Here is an 18,836-nt window from a genome sequence, read left to right as displayed (position 1 = left end):
CTTTTAGTACAATGGCTTGTATTTGGTTTTGCTGGCAGGACAGCTGTATTAGTCAAACAAGGGCACGTTTTACAGTTTAAGTGTGAAGTATTATTTCTCTGAGGATTCAATGGAGCTCAATGATGGTAGTACTGGGGGTCAAATAATGATTCTTAAATGGATTGTCCTCCATATAATATTTTATTGTTGTCTGCTGGCACTCTGCTTAGAACAATGCACATCAAAGAAAACACACAGCTCTCAGCAGCACTGCCTTACTCATAGCTCAGTGCACCACTCCTTCAAATCAACCTTCCCTCACTTGCTACACCTATAACATCCTACCAGCCTGGTCTTGGCCTCTGCTGAATTCTACTTTCTTGTATTCTGTCTGAGATACCTCAGGGCAGGCATTTCTAATCACCTCTGTCCTCAGGAACAATTTGAGACCATGTCTGCACTAGCTGACTTCTCAAGTAGATGCTTGTTCCAGTGTCTGCAGCAAAGGCAGAATCATGGCAGAATAATTCTTGCTTACAGATTCTATGGCTGGCAAGGAGATCAAGCAGAACAATGAAGCCAGTGATCACTGTTGCCTCTTGGATACTACTACTATCTCATTTGCACCGTTAAAGAGCACTAAATTATTATTCTTCACTGTCCATGTGTCTTTGGTGAAGTTTGCACAACAGAATAACAGAGTTGGAAGGGACCTTGGATCTTCCAAGAACTAGAAGGGTCTTCTAGTTCAACTCCCTGCTTAGGCAGGAAATGCTACACCACTTGCCTTTTTTCACTTGACCTTCAGCTGTTGTGGAGAGGGGGTTCTTATTGCTTCCCCTTACCATCTTGTTCTTCTCATCATGCAACTGGTTGGCAGAAGTAGGAACACCCCAACAACTTCCTGTAATGCAAGAGCTGGACTTTCTAACTTGCTCATTTAATGTCCCATGACCAGACAGCATCGTTTTCCTATGGTAGCTGGATTCATCTTCGACATTTTCACTTATGCGTATCATTGGAATAACTTAATAATAACCTTAACTAACTAATAATAACTAACTTTAAGGTTAGTTAATAACCTTAACTAACTAAGGTTCTTCTTAGTTAATCTATTTTATTGACATAGACTTCAAGACTACACACACACACACACACACACACACACATCCACCTGATGTGTGAGTTATATATGAGCTGAGGTGGTGCAATTGTTGGAGTGCAGTACCTACTTTAGCTGACTGCTAGCTGCAGTTCGACAGTCCGAATCTCACCAGGATCAAGGTTGACTCAGCCTTCCATCCTTCCTTCCTTCCTTCTTTCCTTCCTCCCTCCCTCCCTCCCTCCCTCCCCCCTCCCCTCTCCATTCCTTCCACTGCCAGCACTTTGATTCTGTCAGGCTCAAGGTTGACTCAGCCTTCCATCCTTCCGAGGTGGGTAAAGTCAGGACCCAGATTGTTGGGGGCAAGAGGCTGACTCTGTAAACCGCTTAGAGGGGGCTGTAAAAAGCACTATGAAGCAGTATAGAAGTCTAAGGGCTATTGCTAGTGTTATTGCTATATTTGCAGAATTATGATTGTTAAGTTTGGTTTTATTTGTGTCCTCTGGAATTGTGTCCTATGTCTTTTTAGGCTGAACCCCGTTAGGTCTTTGACACGGCAATGACAGGAGTCACACATAGTGTGGCTATGGGTGGGCTGTGCAATTTGTAATTTATACCATTCAGCTAACGTGCTGTGAACCTGAGACCCAAATGTAGGAGAAGGCACCTGTAGTGACCTCAGATAGACTGCACAGATTGCAAAGAGAACAGAAGGAAACCCATTTGTAAGAATCATGTCATTTATCAGGCGAACCTAAAGTCTGCAGATCTGTAATGTCTCAGTTGATTTCCCAAAGCAAAAGGCTGAGAACTAAAAATGGTCTGAAATCTCAGGGCTCGGCTGCTTCTTTTCCACAGTTCCCATGACTACACACAATTACCGAAAGCGCTGAGTCTTGGTGTATCCAATTCATTCTACATGAGCCACTGAACTGTGGGGAGATGTGAAGTCTTGCCAGCTCTCTCAAAATAGTAGCTCAGATTTGTTCCAAGAGTTTTTAGGTGCAAAATTTCAATGATTTAAAATGGCTCTAGAACATCTTTTCTAGACTCAAGGTTGCTTACAGAATGAAAGATTTCTGCTTCCCAACAAAATCAGAAAGAAGCAGACAAGTCATGAAGATCTTTGGGGCACTGGAGGAGCAGGTTCTACCCAAACTATGGTCTGATGGCATCTGTGCTTTTTCTTTCCTCCTCATCCTGTGAAGATGTTTCAAAATCATGCCCAGCCTTTCACATCTGGGAATTCCGAGGTGCCATCTCAGCATTTTTGGGAAGGACATCCCACCTATTAGCAAAAGTCTAAATAGAAGCCATCTCCTTTCTCACACTGCCAGACTTAACCAACCTTGGATAGGATGCCTCTGCATGTATCTTTGTTCAAAGCTTTGCAGGAGATACCGTCAAACAGAACAGTGGTGACATTCATTTTTTTTACTACCGGTTCTGTGGGCACAGCTTGTTGGGCATGGCAGGGGAAGGATACTGCAAAATTTCCATTCCCACCTCACTCCCGGGGGAAGGATATTGCAAAATCTCCATCCCCACGTGACTCTGGGGCCAGCCAGAGGTGATATTTGCTGGTTCTCCAAACTACTCAAAATTTCCACTACCGGTTCTCCAGAACCTGTAAGAACCTGCTGAATTTCACCGTTGAAACAGAAGCTTAGAATGATGTTTCAGGTAGTCCTTTGTCAGTGTGAATGAGAGTTCATGACTCTCAGAGACATGGTAACAAGGTCAGCTAATGAAGAGACATGGCAGCTGGGTCAGCCAATGAGGGCTGTTTGGAAACTGAAACAGTATTTGCTGCAGACAGCAAGGAGCCTGGGCGTGGCTTAGTTCAATTGTACTAAAGCTGCAAGTCTGTGCTGAGCTCTAAAACTAGTCTGCTGCTCTGAACTGAAACTGAAACTGTTCTCTCCTCTGCCTGTGTTTTGCATGAATTTACTACCACATTGGAAAACCTGCCTTTGGTATTGTACATTTACTTCATGTGTTATATTATATATAAAGAGAAGTTAATGAAACCTGCTGAATCAGTTACCTGTGTGTGTTTTCTGGGTGTGATTGCTGCAACAAACTCTGATACCCTTGACTTACGATCATAATTGAGTCCAAAATTTATGTTGCTAAGTGAGACATTTGTTAAGTGAGTTTTGCCCCATTTTATGACCTTTCTTGCCACAGTTCTTAAGTGAATCATTGCAGTTGTTAAGTTGGTAACTAACTTGTCACACAGTTAAGTGAATCTGATTTACCTATTGACTTTGCTTGTCCGAAGATCACAAAACTGATCCCGGGACACTTCAACCATCATAATAAATATGAGTTAGTTACCAACTATCTGAATTTTGATCATGTGATCATTGGGATGCTGTAATGGTTGTAAGTGTGAAAAATAGTCCTAAGTCACTTTTTTCAGTGATGTTGTGACTTTGAACAGTCACTAAAGGAACTGTAAGTTGACAGCTACCTGTATCTTGAACATTGCCTCTGTACGGATGAGCCCCTAGGGTTGTGATGGTGAACCAATGGCATGTGTGCCCAAAGTGGCATATGGAGCCATGTCACCTGGCACATGCAACATTGCCTGTTCATCTTCTGGGTTTCTGGCATGCATGTACACAAGACAATCAGCTGGCATGCATTTGGCAGTGCCGGAAACCGGAAGGGCTAGTCTTCTGTTTTCCAGTGTGAGCATGCACGCCAGCCAGCTAATTGGTGCATGCAGAGCAGTAACTGGAAGACTTGCTGGATGGCGCACGTGTGCATGTCAGAAACTGGAAGTTCATTTTCTGGCGTGCGCATGCCCCCTGGGCAGCTCCACTTCCTGGTTGCAGCTCAGATGACCGCACACACGTATGCGAAGTGTGTGTGTACGCAAGAAGTGCTCCCTTTTTGGCACTAGGTGCCGCCCACCCATGTGTGTGCTCCAGTGGTGGGTTTCAAAATTTTTAGAACCTCTTCTGTAGGTGTGGCTTGCTTTGTGGGAGTGGCTTGCCAGCCATGTGACTGGGTGGGAGTGGCTTGCCAGCCATGTGACCAAGTGGGAATGGCTTGGCAGTCTTGTGACTGGGTGGGCGTGGCCAACTTGTAAAATGTGGTGAAACTCACTTAACAACGCACTTGCTTAGCAACCAAAATGTTGGCTCAGAAACTCTGGCATTTGAAGCATGCAAGTCTTAAAGCTGTTAGGTTACAAGACCCTTGCACCCATAACCCTTTAGAAAAGCCCCCCTATAGAAGAGGTTAGAACTGGCAGGAACCTACCCCTGGCGTGCTCCCTGTTCGGCACTCCGTGTCAAGAAGGTTCGCCATCACTGCTCTAGGGTCTTTTCTGGCAATATCTAGAGATTTCAAGGACTGAACGTGAGGCTTGCCTGATGAGCCTGCACTTTGGCACTTAACCATGGTCCTTTCTTTTTAGATTTTAGATAACTGATTGAGAAGAATCCTCCACTGATAGCATGGATTGCATTTCTCTTTAGTCAAAGGATAATGAAATTAGCTGTTGAAAATATAGCGATGAGTTCATAGATCTTCAGCTCAAAAATATTAGACCTTGTGTGACATACAATTCCAAAAATGAGAAACAAGTCTCATCCTTCCAAATTTCTCTCTTGGGAAACATTGTATATTAGATCTTAGGACCACTAGATCCATATGAAGGAGAAGTTCAAGGGGTGAAGCTCTTTTCACCTCTGCTTCACAAACAGCAACTCTTCTCATTTCTTTTTTCTGTTCGAACTGTTAAAAAATGCACTCTTATGCCCAATACTAAGTAGGAAATTCACATCAATGGCCTGATTTACATATTCAGTTGTTAAGCCCTAAAGGAATATGGTTGGGTTGATTTTGACTTAGTGTGGCCCCAGTCACTATGGTTGTAAAATATAATCTATGGGTTGACATACTGTCATTGCGGCTTGTTCAACTTGATGCTAATCTGAGTGCAAGTCGTGAGCCTGTCAGTCAAATTTACACAGACCTCCATCTCTACAATTCCAAAATCATACTGTGTGATGAACTTGGAGGATCCCATGAAGAAGCTTCAGGTAAACACTTAAAGCAACTGAAATAGCAATAGCACTTAGACTTATATACCACTTCAAAGTGCTTTTACAGCCCTCTCTAAGCAGTTTACAGGGTCAGCCTCTTGCCCCCAACAATCTGGGTCCTCATTTTACCCACCTCGGAAGGATGGAAGGATGGGTCAACCTTGAGCCCGACAGAATCAAAGGGAGGGAGGGAGGGAGGAAGGAAGGAAAGAAGGAAGGATGGAAACCTAAGTCAACCTTGAGCCTGGTGAGATTTGAACTGCCGAACTGCAGCTAGCAGTCAGCTGAAGTAGCCTGCAGTAATGCACTCTAACCACTGTGCCACCTTGGCTCATGTAATGTAGATCAACTGTTAAAGGTGATGATCTAAAATTATGTTTCTGGGGTTGAGTAACCAACATGCACTTCTCACCTCTCTCTCCCTCCCTCCCTCCCCCTTCTCTCTCCCTGTCCTCATCTTCATAATCTTATTAATTTCAAGAGAGCAGAGAAGAATTCTGACTTTCAGTGTTATTGACCTGTGTTTGTTGAAAGAGATTTAAAACATGTGTATTAAATTAAGTGACCTTGTCTTCAGAAAACTTCCAAGTGGAATTTTGCCATTTCTCACGTATAACAGCAAAGAGCACCTTGCCACATATTCAGTGGTGCAGGAAATAGGTTTCCCATGATGTCGAGATATAAATAAAACTCTGGTATCTTTTTCCCCGCAGTCATGTGCGAATCTCAGAGAGTCAATTCCACATTTTCTCAGAACTGCAAGGAAAAGAAGAACTGCAACATAACATGAAAGCTGTAGTTTTATTTAGCTTCACGCTGCATAGCTTGCTGGGATGATGTTGGTCTTAATCAAATCAATAAAGGGTGGAAACTTTTTGTTTTCCTTAAGCCCCTGTGAACCTCCGTAAGCAAGGTTAAGCATCTGCTAAACTCTGTGAAATGAAAAAGATTTCCAAATATTTGGTTTTGCCTTGAAATGTCTTTTTCAGGGGCTTCCTTACTTGTCTTTCATTGGAGGATCTGTTTCAACATATTTAATCGCAGGGAAGGAAGTCTATATGGCATGTTCTTTGATAGAGAACCAGCACTTAAATGCATAACACTGTCTTTTTATAGCTCTCACAACATTGGATAAATGAACAATTATCATTTGTTAAATCAATTAATTTCCTCCCCTTCCTCTGGTTAAATTGCTGTTTGAACACCAGTTAGAGGTTTGCCCATTGGTTGCTTCCCACATAATCAAAAAAATCTTGCCATTGTTTCTGAAAGGGGCAGAACCACCAACAAGAGAACCTGCATAAATGCCAAATGTTCTCCTAATAATATTGTCCCAAGCATGGGACTTTCTATTCAGGCTGTTCAATTGCAGGGATTGCTTGTACAACTGCTAACTTCCACAAGCATCCTCGCTCATCCTTGGAGGGTGGCAGTCAGGATATTTCAATCCAATCTACCTCTACTGTTCTGCCTTAAGCTTCCTGAGACAGTAACAATCACACACTTAGTCCCCAAAAACCTTTTTTAATTTAAACGGCTGTGAATTATGTTCATTCACAGCCTGTAATGATTCCAACACAATTCTGCCACAGCCTTTCAGGGGAAGGCTGATAAGCACCCTCCTTTATCTCCCTTGAAACACTGCCAAAGACCTACCGTATTTTTCAGAGTATAAGATGCACCCTTTTTCCTCAAAAAAGAGGCTGAAAATCTGGGTGCGTCTTATACACCGAATACAGCAATTTTTTTGAAACCCTGCCCCTTCACCAAAATGGCCGTGCATACCCTTATGGAGGCTTTCAGAGAGCTCCTGGGGGCTGGGGAAAGCAGAAATGAGCAAAAAAATGGGCCGTTATTTGCTCCCCCCAGCCCCCAGTAGCACTCTATAAGCCTCCATAAGGCTATGCGTGCAATTTTTTGGACAAAAAAATGGGCCTGTTTTCGAGAAAAACGGGCCATTTTTTGCTCGTTTTTGCCCCCCCCCCAGCCCCCAGGAGCACTCTGCAAGCCCCCCCCAAGGCTATTCATGCCTTTGTTTTAAAAAAGTGGGCCCGTTTTCATGAAAATCGGGCCATTTTCGGGAGATTTGCAGAGTGCAAAACCTTTTTTTCCTTTCGGAAAGCTCTGTAACTGATTGATGAGAATTACATTGATCAAGTGCTGTGCCAGCAGAAACAAAGTCTTAAGTGCTGCAGATTGTCAGCGATTTTCTTCTCCAGCACATGGATAAGTACACCTGGAAACATCTACCTACCTACCTACACACTCTCTCTCCCTACCTACCTACTGTATTTCTCTCTCTCTCTATATATATATATATATCCCTCTATCTACCTATCTACCTACCTACTCTTTCTCTCCCTATCTATCTACTGTATTTCTCTTCTCTCTCTCTCTCTCTCTCTCTCCATCTATCCATCTATCTACCTACCCACTACTCTCTCTCTCTCTCCCTACCTAACTCCTGTATTTCTCTCTCTTTCTCTATCTACCTACCTATTCTCTCTCTCTCCCCCTACCTATCTACTGTATTTCTCTCTCTCTCTCTCTATCCCTCTACCTACCTATCTACCTACCTACACACACACACACTCTCTTCCTACCTACCTACTGCATTTCTCTCTCTCTCTCCCTCTACCTACCTACCTACCTACCTACCTACCTATATATACACACACTCTCTCCCTACCTACCTACTGTATTTCTCTCCCTCTCTCTCTCCCTCTATCTACCTACCCACTACTCTCTCTCTCCCTACCTAAATCCTGTATTTCTCTCTCTTTCTCTACCTACCTGCTCTCTCCCCCCTACCTATCTACTGTATTTCTCTCTCTCTCTCTCTCTCTCTCTCTCTCTATCCCTCTACCTACCTATCTACCTACCTACACACACACACTCTCTCTCCCTATCTACCTACTGTATTTCTCTCTATATATATTTCTCTCCCTCTATCTACCTTTCTACTTTTTTAAAAAATTGCCTCTTCAAAACCTTGGTGTGTTTTATACTCTGGTGCCTCTTATGCTCCAAAAAATATGGGTAATTGCCAATTCATTTTGCAAGGCCAAATGGAGCACAGAGTCAAACGGAGCTTCAGAGTTTAAACCGACCAGAACAAACAAAGTTGCTTCCTGCAAAAGCTCATGTCCATTTGCTCCTCCTTTATGTCCCATGGGAGGGGCCAATTATCTCCAAGCCTTACTCCTGAGTAGCCCCTTGTCTTAACTGTTCTTGCTGTCTGGCAGCCCTGTGCATGTGGGCACTGGGAACAGCCTCTCCCTGTTCCTCTGTCTCACTTATGTCAGGCTCCGAAGGCTCTGGAGGCAGCACATAACTACCATATGGCCCTGGCCCCCTCTCTGCCTCTGACACAGAGCCATCATTAGGGCCTTCCCCAGACTCCAGGACTGGCCCATGTTCCTCCCCAACCTCCTCACTGTTCAACTCGGCTGCTAGCTCCGCAAGCCACCAGTGGACCACAACATCCACAGAAGGAGCTGTCTGTGCTTCTGAAGGCAACTGAAAGTGCCTTTTCCAAGAGATTCTCCTCCTGAAATGACAAATACAGGTTCCCTCTCATATCTGTCCGTCAGTCTGTCCATCTGTCCATCCATCCATCTGTCTATCATTCACAGAGCCATTTTGATTTCGCAAGCAAGCAGAAATGTTGCAAATCCTGCATCAGATTCCACAAAATATTTTGCAATCCCGTTGCAAAAGAAATTAAACAGATGGAAGAGCCCACATTTTTTGTCAAGGCGGATTAAAACGTCCTCCAAATTGCACAATAAGGAAGGAGGGGTCCAATATATTCAGTAATGAGCCCTGCAGAGTGTTTAAAAGATTCTGCAGACCATCTGCGAAGGCATCTCTTATTTGTAATGGCCTCCAGTTAAATTTCCAGTTGGCTGATCTCTTATTCTCTCTTCTAATTGAAACTTCAGTGAGCCACCTCCCAGTCACTTATCTTCTAGCTTGATGGTTAGGACATTCTAAAAGCTGGAGAGTGATTTCTTGCCATTAAACACCAATAAATACCAAGGGCGCTGTCCGTGCCATATTACAAAGCACCCTGAGGCCCACTAATAATCAACTGGAAAGCCAAAGTTTGCAATAATATTTTTGCACAGGTCTATTGAGTTCGCTGTTAAAGAATGCAGCTGCTTTCCTATTAATTTTTTCCAAGCTGCCACAGTTTTATTGCCCCAGAATACCATCAAATATTATTCACTGTAAGACCAAGTACGACTTAAATCAATAGAATGAGAAAGGTCACCGATTTGTTAGGAATTTTACTTCTGGAAGCCTAGTTGAAATGAAAATGTGTACATATTGGCCTGGGAAACGGTTCTGTGAATTCTGCCTTGGATTTTCACAAGGCTGTTGTCTTTGGCATTCATCAAAAGGACAACCCTTTCTCTTACCTAAATTCTCAGATCTGGACTGCAGAAATCTGGAAGATGACAAGATGACTACAAATGGTTGTCTACCTAGCTCTGCCTGAAGCTTCAATCACCCCATTGTGGCCACCATCTTGATTTTTTGTTTTATCATACCTTGTGGGCATTTCTCTGATATTTTTATTTAAATATCATTGTTAGATTATTAGATTTTTTAAAATCCAACTTTTATTACCTTTTATAAGTAACTCAAGGTGGCGAACATACCAAATACCCTTCCATCCTGCTATTTTCTCAACAACAACAATCCTGTGAGGGGGGTGTTGGGTTGAGAGAGTGGGACTGGTCCAAATTCACCCACCAAACTTTCATACCTAAAGTGGGACTAGAACTAACAGTCACCTAGTTTCTATGTCATCATATTAATGACAACACCAAACTGGCTCTCAGAGATGTAAAATGCTTGATGCCTATTGTTAGATTCGGGCAACGAGAGAACAGACTCCGGACAAGAAGTGACTTAACAGCTCTTTATTAGTAGTAGTAGTGATCCAGCTTGGTGTGTGGTCTGAGAGTTCCCCTTTTATAGGGATCGGTTACACCTCTCGTCCAATCAGGACGATCCCTTGTTCCCGCCCTAGCGGCGGACCTGAGTGGAGACTTACAGCGATATATGCTAATATCTAACACCTATGTCAATATTTGTCTTCCAAGCAGGAGTTAACTTCTTACTCTTTGCTTGCCTGTTACAAATCAGCCTACATATTCTGTGTAAAGAAATACAGGGCCTTGACTGCATTTTACCTCATTAACTATTGTAGACATTTTATCTATTCGTTTAGACCTAAAAGATTTGCATTTAATTACAATCACATACTGACTTTTAAATGACAGTCTAATGTGATATTTGTTGTTGTTCAGATACAAGAGAATATATATAAACTTTTAAAAACTATTTGGACTCTTCTCTTCCCTTCCTCCTTTTCCTTCCCCCTCCCTTCTCCTCTCCTCTCCTCCCCTTCCCTGCCCTTCCCCTTCTCCTTTCCTCTCCTCTCTTCCCCTGCCTCGCCCTCCCTTCCCTTCCCTGCCCTCCCCTCCCCTGCTTTTTGCCAAATATTAGCTATATGATGGAGGTTTCTTAAATTCAAATAATCCTTGCTTTCATGAATCATAACGTAGTTTGCTTGGGTATTTAGGTGCAAAATGAAGGTCTCAAATAACCAAAAAAGGAGAGAGGAAACTTCCAAATGAATTGTTAGAAGAAACGATTTGTGTATTCTTGGAGAGTGGGAATCTACTGTAATTTGAACAAGGATAGAACAGAATGAATTTTCTTATCTTTTCTTTTTTTACAGAAAATACTACCAAAGTCTTCTTCCTATCCCATCAATCAGAAGAGTCAGAGTAAGTAAGAGTGCTTGTGAAACAAAGGCAGAAAGGAAGCCTCTGGTATTAACAATCTCCTGAATCAAGAAGAGCCAAAGAGAGAGACGAAGGGCAAACACCGAGGTCATCCCCAACTTTCCATATCCTTTGTAGTCAGTAGGAGGTGTGACACTGAGGATCAGTGCAACAGAAGTTATACTTCCAACAGAAATTCCTTGAAGAGGGGGCTGGAACAATGTCCTTTCATTGGTATAACTCCAGTCTTGGTGCTGCAACTTGGTGCCATTATCAGCAATACCTGAACTGGCCAGAAATTCTAGAAGTTACATTCCAACATATCAAAATGGTATCTTTTAGAAATTGCTCCCCTAGCAAGATCCATTGTATCAGGTTGGGCTTTGCTAACTATATGCAACATGCAGAGGGGAAAAAGGCAATTCAATGGCAACAAAAAGGTACTGAAAGCTCTCCTTGCTGCCCTCTGATGGCTATCTGGAAATTTGCAGCATGATTTTGCAAACTGCAGTTTATTGAAGAAACTAATTGGCTGGTTTACAAAGAACCGCAGCCTGTGTTTTGCAAGGTCTACTTCTTGCACTTATACATTGAGTTACTAGCTCAAACCCAAGTTTTATGTACAAACCCAAATTCTATGCCCAGGTTCTTAGAGATGTTCAGGAATGCATCTGGTGCTTTATGGAAGGCAGATGTGCTTCCCATGAGCAGCATCTGGTAATACCAGAAGGAGCCTGACAGTTCAGAGGCATAGCTAGGCAGGATCAGCTGAATTAGAATCTATAAACTGGAGGAGTGTTAGGTTAGATCAGGGCAGAAGAAAACATGGAGGGTCTTTGATTTTTACTCTCGAATACTCAGGTTCTTACAAATCCTCACCAAAAGACCACAAGCAAACCAAACTGTTAGTGGAGAAGAGGACAGGTGTTCTCCTGGATTGACAAAGGGTCAAAGATAAGTAATAAAGAATAGGAATAAATGAACAGATTCCAGCCTGAAAAGAACTAAGAGGCGCTCTTAGAATTGTGTTGAGATTGATTTTTTAAACTCCATATATATTTCAGTGCACATTATCCTATGTAAGGATGCTGATGTCCTGTTGATTAAAAAAAAAATCCTTGTGGACTTCCGGTTCCGGTGGCTGACGGCGACGGGCAGAGACTGCTCGCCCCGCGCATCCACGGTGGGCTCCCCACCCCTTGGGGGGCACAGGACGCCCTGGAGAGGCGTTCTGCTGGAGGAGCGGCGCAGCGGGAGAACCCCTGCATCGGCGGCAGCCATCGGGGGGCTCTCGCTTCGCTCCAGGCACCGAGGAGCGCGAAGGGGAGACGTGTAGCGTCTTCGCTGTGAGGCTGTCCGGAAGAAAAAAAGAATGCTGAAGGCTGCAGCGGCGGTTCGGTGAGGTGTAGACTCTCTTCATACCTTTTACCAACTCTAAAACTTGTCAGTCATGTTAACTGGAACTTTTGTTAATTTGGAGAGGTGTGGCTGGAGGGGAAGGGGATTTCCCCCCCCCCCTTGGACAAGCGGCTAGAAACAAACATGCTCGAAGCCCCAAGGGAAGGAGGAGGGGGAGAGCCAAACCAAAGAGGTCACACTCCAACTAAATGGATCTTCAGACTTAAACCCTCTGGCTTTAAGAAAATGTGATCTTTGGGAACTTTGAATTCTGAAAACTTTGTTGCCTCAGTACCCGAAGTTGGCAGGGCAAGATGGCACACTTCCGTTGTCTTCATGAAAGCTGAACTTGACTCCACCTTTTAGCTTCAGGCTTCCGGTCTTTGTCTCCGTGTTATTTGGATACTTCTCTTGTGGATTGCTTGCTTTTGAACTTTCTGGAGTGAAAAACGTCTGTTCCCTGCCAGGGTGATTAGAGAGTTCCCTTGTGCCTGGTCTCTCTACCCCCCCTGAACTCTCTTGGCTGCTCTACTGCTCTGACTGATTCTTCTCTATACTGACTGGACTCTTTATTATTAACAATGACATCTAAAAGACCACCTCCTGGAAAGTCAGGCTTTGCTGCCTCTGCCCCAACATCTGCAACCTCCAGTCCTAGTACACAATCAACGTTAACAGCCTTTAAGCAACCTAAATCTACGGACCTGGAGTTTCATCAAATGTTTCAACAAATTCTACAGGGACAAGAGGAAATTAAGAAACAGCTGAAGGAGATGAAAGAAGAAATTAGAGGGAACCAGGAAAAAATTGATAAGAACTCACAGAGATTGGATCTCTTGGAGCAGGGGGCGACTGAGATGAGGGGGGGGGGTGCAGGGCGTGCAAAAGGGAAACAAAGAGCTTGACACCCAACAAATGAAAATAGAGTTTGAGAGAATGTCCTTTTATCTTAGATTTCAGAATGTGATGGAGACAGATGATGAAAATATTAGGGACATCATGACAACTATCTTAGCTGAGTATACCCGGAAAGAAAAACAACAGATGGGGTGGGAAATAGACCTGGTCTATAGAGTGAACTCCACATATGCTAGAACCCACAATGTCCCCAGGGAGGTGCACATTAAATTTCTTAGGAAAAGCACAAGAGATGAAATTCTGAATACACAAGGGGGACAAGCCCTGATATACAAAGATAAGGAGATAACCATACTGAAACAGATCCCCAAGAAAGTGAGGGAGAAAAGAAAATATTATTCGCAATTGGCGAATAAATTATACCAGAAGGGGGTGTGGTTTCGTTGGTTGCTGCCTGAAGGTATGTTAATATTCTGGGAGGAGACAAGGGTCAGAATTAACACACCCATAGAGGCGCAGGCCTTTATGGAAAAAAATAAAGCACTCCTAGAAAAACCAGAAGATATCCCAGTAGATACACAAGACACGGGAGGGGTCGGAGCACTGCCAACGGGGGGAGATTGGGCGACATCAAGAAAGCTTAGATCACACAAATAAGAAAGAAAATCCACATGATACAAATTGATTGAAATTATTTTTGAATGTATCACACTGACTATATGTTATTATGTAATATTTGAATGCTATGCAAATGTACACTATGAGTCTGGAGGGGGCATATACCTACCGCAGTTTGCGGCTGCCACCATTTGTAACTTTCCCCATACCTTTTCCTTTTGCAAAACACCAAAAAACCAATAAAACTTTGGTTTTTTTTTAAAAAATAATCCTTTTCTGCTATGAAGCCCCATAAAGTGTTCTAGACCAAACTTTCGGACCTCTGGGACCACTAAATTCATAATTTTAAATCCCACGGACCACTAATATGATCTGCCTAGTGACCGGCTGGGTGGGCATGGTTAGGTGGTCATGTGACTGGGTGGGCGTGGCCAACTCAATATCACTCATGTCAAGAGGTGCCTCGCCAGCCTCTACTTGCCCCTCCCCTCCCACCCACTCCTTGCCTGCCCACCCAGGCTCCTTGGAGCTAGCAGCCATCATGAGAAAAAGTTGGCAAAATACCTCAGTTCAAATTGGATCTGACAGAGAAGGAGGCTCAGCTGAAGCATCTCACTGAGGACTATGAGCATGGGCTTTCCAAGCAGAGGGAAAACCTGTGGGAGTGCAAGGCCAGGTACTGGCACCTGGAGGCTCAGCGGGCTGAGATGATCAGCCAGTTCCAGGCCATGATGCAGTCCCAGTGGAACGAGGCCCTCTGGCTCTTTGCCACCAGTGGTACTTCCCTTCAGCCTTCGCCCAAAGCTCTGCACCAGGAGGCTAAAGCAGACCCCAAGTCAGAATTTCTCCCCCCCCCTCTGACCCACACAAGAAGACCCCGAAGGGGGAAACTCTCTGCAGCAACAAAAACATTCATTGCACATATGCAGCCCGGGGGCTGCAGTTTGAGGACCGCTGATTTAGTGCAATATAAAAAAATGTAAACAATTTTTCTGCAGACCACCAAAATTTTCTCATGGACCACCATTTGGTGACCACTGCTCTAGAAGATTCAAGCTTCAGTGTTCTCTTTCCTTGGAAAATCTTCAAAGACGGGACGAGTTGGTCTCTTTCAAAATCCCTCCCTCTGACACAATCCCCATAGATTTCTCTGAGGACCGAGAAATGGTTTGCAGGGCAGAATTTGGCTCTGGCTCTTGAGCTGGATGAATGGCTGGCAGCTTCGTCCCAATCTGCCTTTTTAGGAAAAAGAACTTCCTTTATCTAGGCATTCCTTTATCTTTCCCACTCAAAGAAAACAAGCTCTCTTTTACTTGGCAGAGTGCAAGGTGTCTGCCAGTGCTATCTCACCCCAAATCAAACGTTTCCATTTTAGTGAGTGGGCTGCTCCAGAAGGACTAAGCGGATAACAAATGGCACATTGCAGGACACAATCTGGACAGCCTTGGACCCAGGAGACATGATCCACCATCTGGTATCTGTTTAGATGTCATCTTTGAAACCAGACATTTCCTGGCAGTTTCTCAGAGAGACGAATCTACATAAGAGCATTATTTATTTATTTACTAGCTGATGACCTGGTGTTGCCCAAGTATTTATAGACATTGAAGCATTTGACAGGGGGCTTTCTTCCCATGCCCATCATCCCAGCCCTCTCCCTTCCCACTTCCATGCGCTCCTATTTCCCGCCCTGGCACCTTTTCCCAAATCCATAAGGCTTCACCATTGGTCCACTGGAGGGCGAACATCATGGCTGGCTTTTCAGAGAAAGCTGTGAAGGATCTGACATCACAAACAATTGCTGCTCTAGGATGCCACACTCTCTCTCCTTACTGGCCTAGGCTCTCCCTTCTCCCTCCCATGACATCACAAACAATTGCCACTCTAGGACACCACACTCACTCTTCTTAATGGCCCAGGCATTCCAGAGTTATGCTGGAACCACACACACAGGCACACACAGACACACCAGGGGTGGCTTCCCCCACCCCGCAGTATTTGTTTCCACAGGGTAAGTCATCTGTGTACCAAGTTTGGTTGAAATTGCTTGAGGCGTTCCAGAGTTATGCTGGAACATACAAACATACATCTAATAATCATTCTATTATTTTAGCATTGATAATATTATCTAATAATTTTCAATTCCATGTTTTCCCCCATTATTAGTATCATCAATCTAATATACATGTATACAAATTGTTATAATTATTAAACATCCACTAAGCCTAGCTATTATTACATCCTTTCAACATAAGGCTTATTAAATTTAAAGTAAATTTATATTATGACATTTCATTACATCATCCTGAAATCATCCAATGATATTACATCTTTATATTCTATTCTATGTAGAATTGTTTATCTTTTATAAAAAGGCTTTTCAACATCATCTCCATAATCCTCACAGTTTGTATAAAATTTCATATTATCAATCTAGTATATATAAATGCTTTGTTATCATTATTAATCATTTATTTGACTATAGCTATTATTATGTATATAGCACTCAAAATTTAACTACATTTAACTAAATTTTATTGTGATATTTCATTTCATCATCCTGTATCCTTCCAAAAATAGTGCAGTCCAATATCTCTTGCCATTTGTAAAGTGTGTATTCTAAGTGTTTTCTTGATAAGTCTTATGTGGATTTCTCTTAAGAACTTGTTCATTGCATGTATTATAAGGATTCAAAACCCTCTATCTACTCCTTTTATCAGCTTCATTTGTTATCATTAGTGCTCTTGCCGAGATTACTCTCATTATTTCTGTCTCTGATTTTTTGAGCTCTGTCCTCAAACTTCATCACTGTACCTGTGCTTTCTGTATTTTGATCTATAATTTCAAGTCTCTTTTCAATTCTCTCTGTGATTATTAAAACTTTTTTAATTTCTAAGAAAATTATTTGCAAAGTTAGAGCCTTTTCTTCTTCACATTTTGCCATTTTCCAGGTTATAAACACTGCCAAAACATCCGAGACTTTTTAGGTTTCAAACAAATTCAGTGGAGTTTTTCAAAACAAAGCTTTCTCTTTTCTTCAAAGGAACACCTATATAAACAAAACGTTTTCCACTGACCCTTTCAGCAAACAAAGCCTATAGCTTTGTAATATCAGATATTGCCAAGCCTCTAGCCAATAGATTGCAGTGTTACCTCTTTTCCTTCTGTTTTTGCCTCTCTCTGTAAACTCCAAGCTCCGGAAGAGGAATTTTTTTTTACTACTGGTTTTGTGGGCGTGATGTGGTTTTGTGGGCAGGGCTTTGTGGGCACAGCGGGACAAGGATATTGCAAAATCCCCATTCTCTCCCCACCCACTAACCTGCTCTTCAGCTCCATTCTCCTGTTCAGGGCAACAAAAGAAGATCAGCTGGGAGGTAGCAGGGCAGGGCCAGCCTATTTGCCGGTTCTCCAAACTACTCAAAAATTCTGCTACCAGTTCTCCAGAACCTGTCAGAACTGGATGAATGCTACCTCTGGCTTGGATCAAACTATGATATTAGACCTTCTTCAGATTTATCATTCATTCATGTCTGATGATGTAAAACAACAACAAAAACCAGAGCCGTTGTCACAAGAAGGAGCTGCAAAGCTCTCCATACATCATCCCACAGCATCATTTCAAACACTTATGGAATGCTCTCCCAGGTTGATGTAAAAATGCTCACAGGGCCCCAGCCTTTTAAATGAAAAGGCCATTTTAAATACATTTCAACTGAGTTAGAAATACAGACGGTTGGGGATAGTGGTGGGGTTTCCCAGATCCAGAGGTGAAAATGCTCTTCATGCTTCAAAGTGCGCACTTTAAACATAAAATTTGAACTGAAACTACAAATATTTTATGAGAAATAATTCCAGAAAATGTATTTTGTATATATATATATATTCAGTTACGTTGTTACGTTTTATTGGCAGTTATTGTCCACCTTATTTTTATATTGTTATCCTTGAGTGGATTTTTGTTTAATTAATCTGTCAAAGTTTAGTAAATTAAGAAAAAAAGTTTGCCCATTTGTTTAAGTGAAGGCCAAGCAGTTCCTTTATAACTCTTCTTTCTTTTTTAATCTGTCTGTGTAAACAAAACTCTGGCTTTTATCTTGGTTGCACAGAGGTGGCAAAGGAAGAGGATTCATTGGAAGCATTCAGTCGTCTGAAATAAGAGCGCCCAAAAGATGTGGTTTTCTTGGGATTTGCTCTCTGGATAAACAAGGATTGATGACAAGCATCTGAATCATCCATCATGAGCTGGTGGGGTGGGAATGCCTTGCAATTTCCTTTATCATGTAAACACACTTTCGCTGTGTGCAAGTTTTTTTTTTTTAAAAAAGTCTATCCTGAAGACAAAAGAGAACATATTTTGTTTAAATCTCCTGCACAACTAGGTTCTCAAAAAGAAACTAGGTACGGTTTCTGAGCTACCACACAAGTGCTGGAACCAAACAGGGCAGTTTCCAAGGAAAGAAAGATCCCTGTTGCTAGTCATCAAAGAGCTGCTGCAGTTCATCCAGGGGTGGGATTCAGGCAGTTCGGACCGGTTCGGGTGATCCTCTACCTAGGATTCTGCCCAGTTTGGTGAACCCCTGAATTCCCCCCCCCCGGCTGACCACGCCCACCCCACCCCTCCCAGGAGTCTCCACGCAGCCTGTTCATCATGCCAGGTAAGTGCAGGGCCTGCTGGAAGGCTTGGGGGGGGGGAGGAACAGGCCTACCAGAGGTTCTGGGAATCCAGAAACAGACCTGCTGCCAGCCTTTGGAGGGCCTCTGGATTTCACCCTCCTGGAGGCTCAAGCAAAGTCTCCGGACCCTGGGGAGGGTGAAAAATGGGCCTACTGGAAATTCCGGAAGTCTGGAAACAGGCCTGTTTCCGGCCTCTGGAGGACCTCTGGGGTCCAGGGGAAGCAGTTTTCAACCTCCCAGACGCTAGAGGAGAACCTTCAGAGCCTGTGGAGGGTGAAAAACACCCCCACCCCCGCCATGGTGCAGGAAGCCAACTAGGCCACGCCCACCCAGCAGCGGGGCAGC

This window comes from Natrix helvetica, assembly GCF_964273705.1.
Source record: "Natrix helvetica genome assembly, chromosome: 5".
Lineage (NCBI taxonomy): Eukaryota > Metazoa > Chordata > Lepidosauria > Squamata > Natricidae > Natrix > Natrix helvetica.
Note: the sequence above shows the minus strand (reverse complement) of the source record.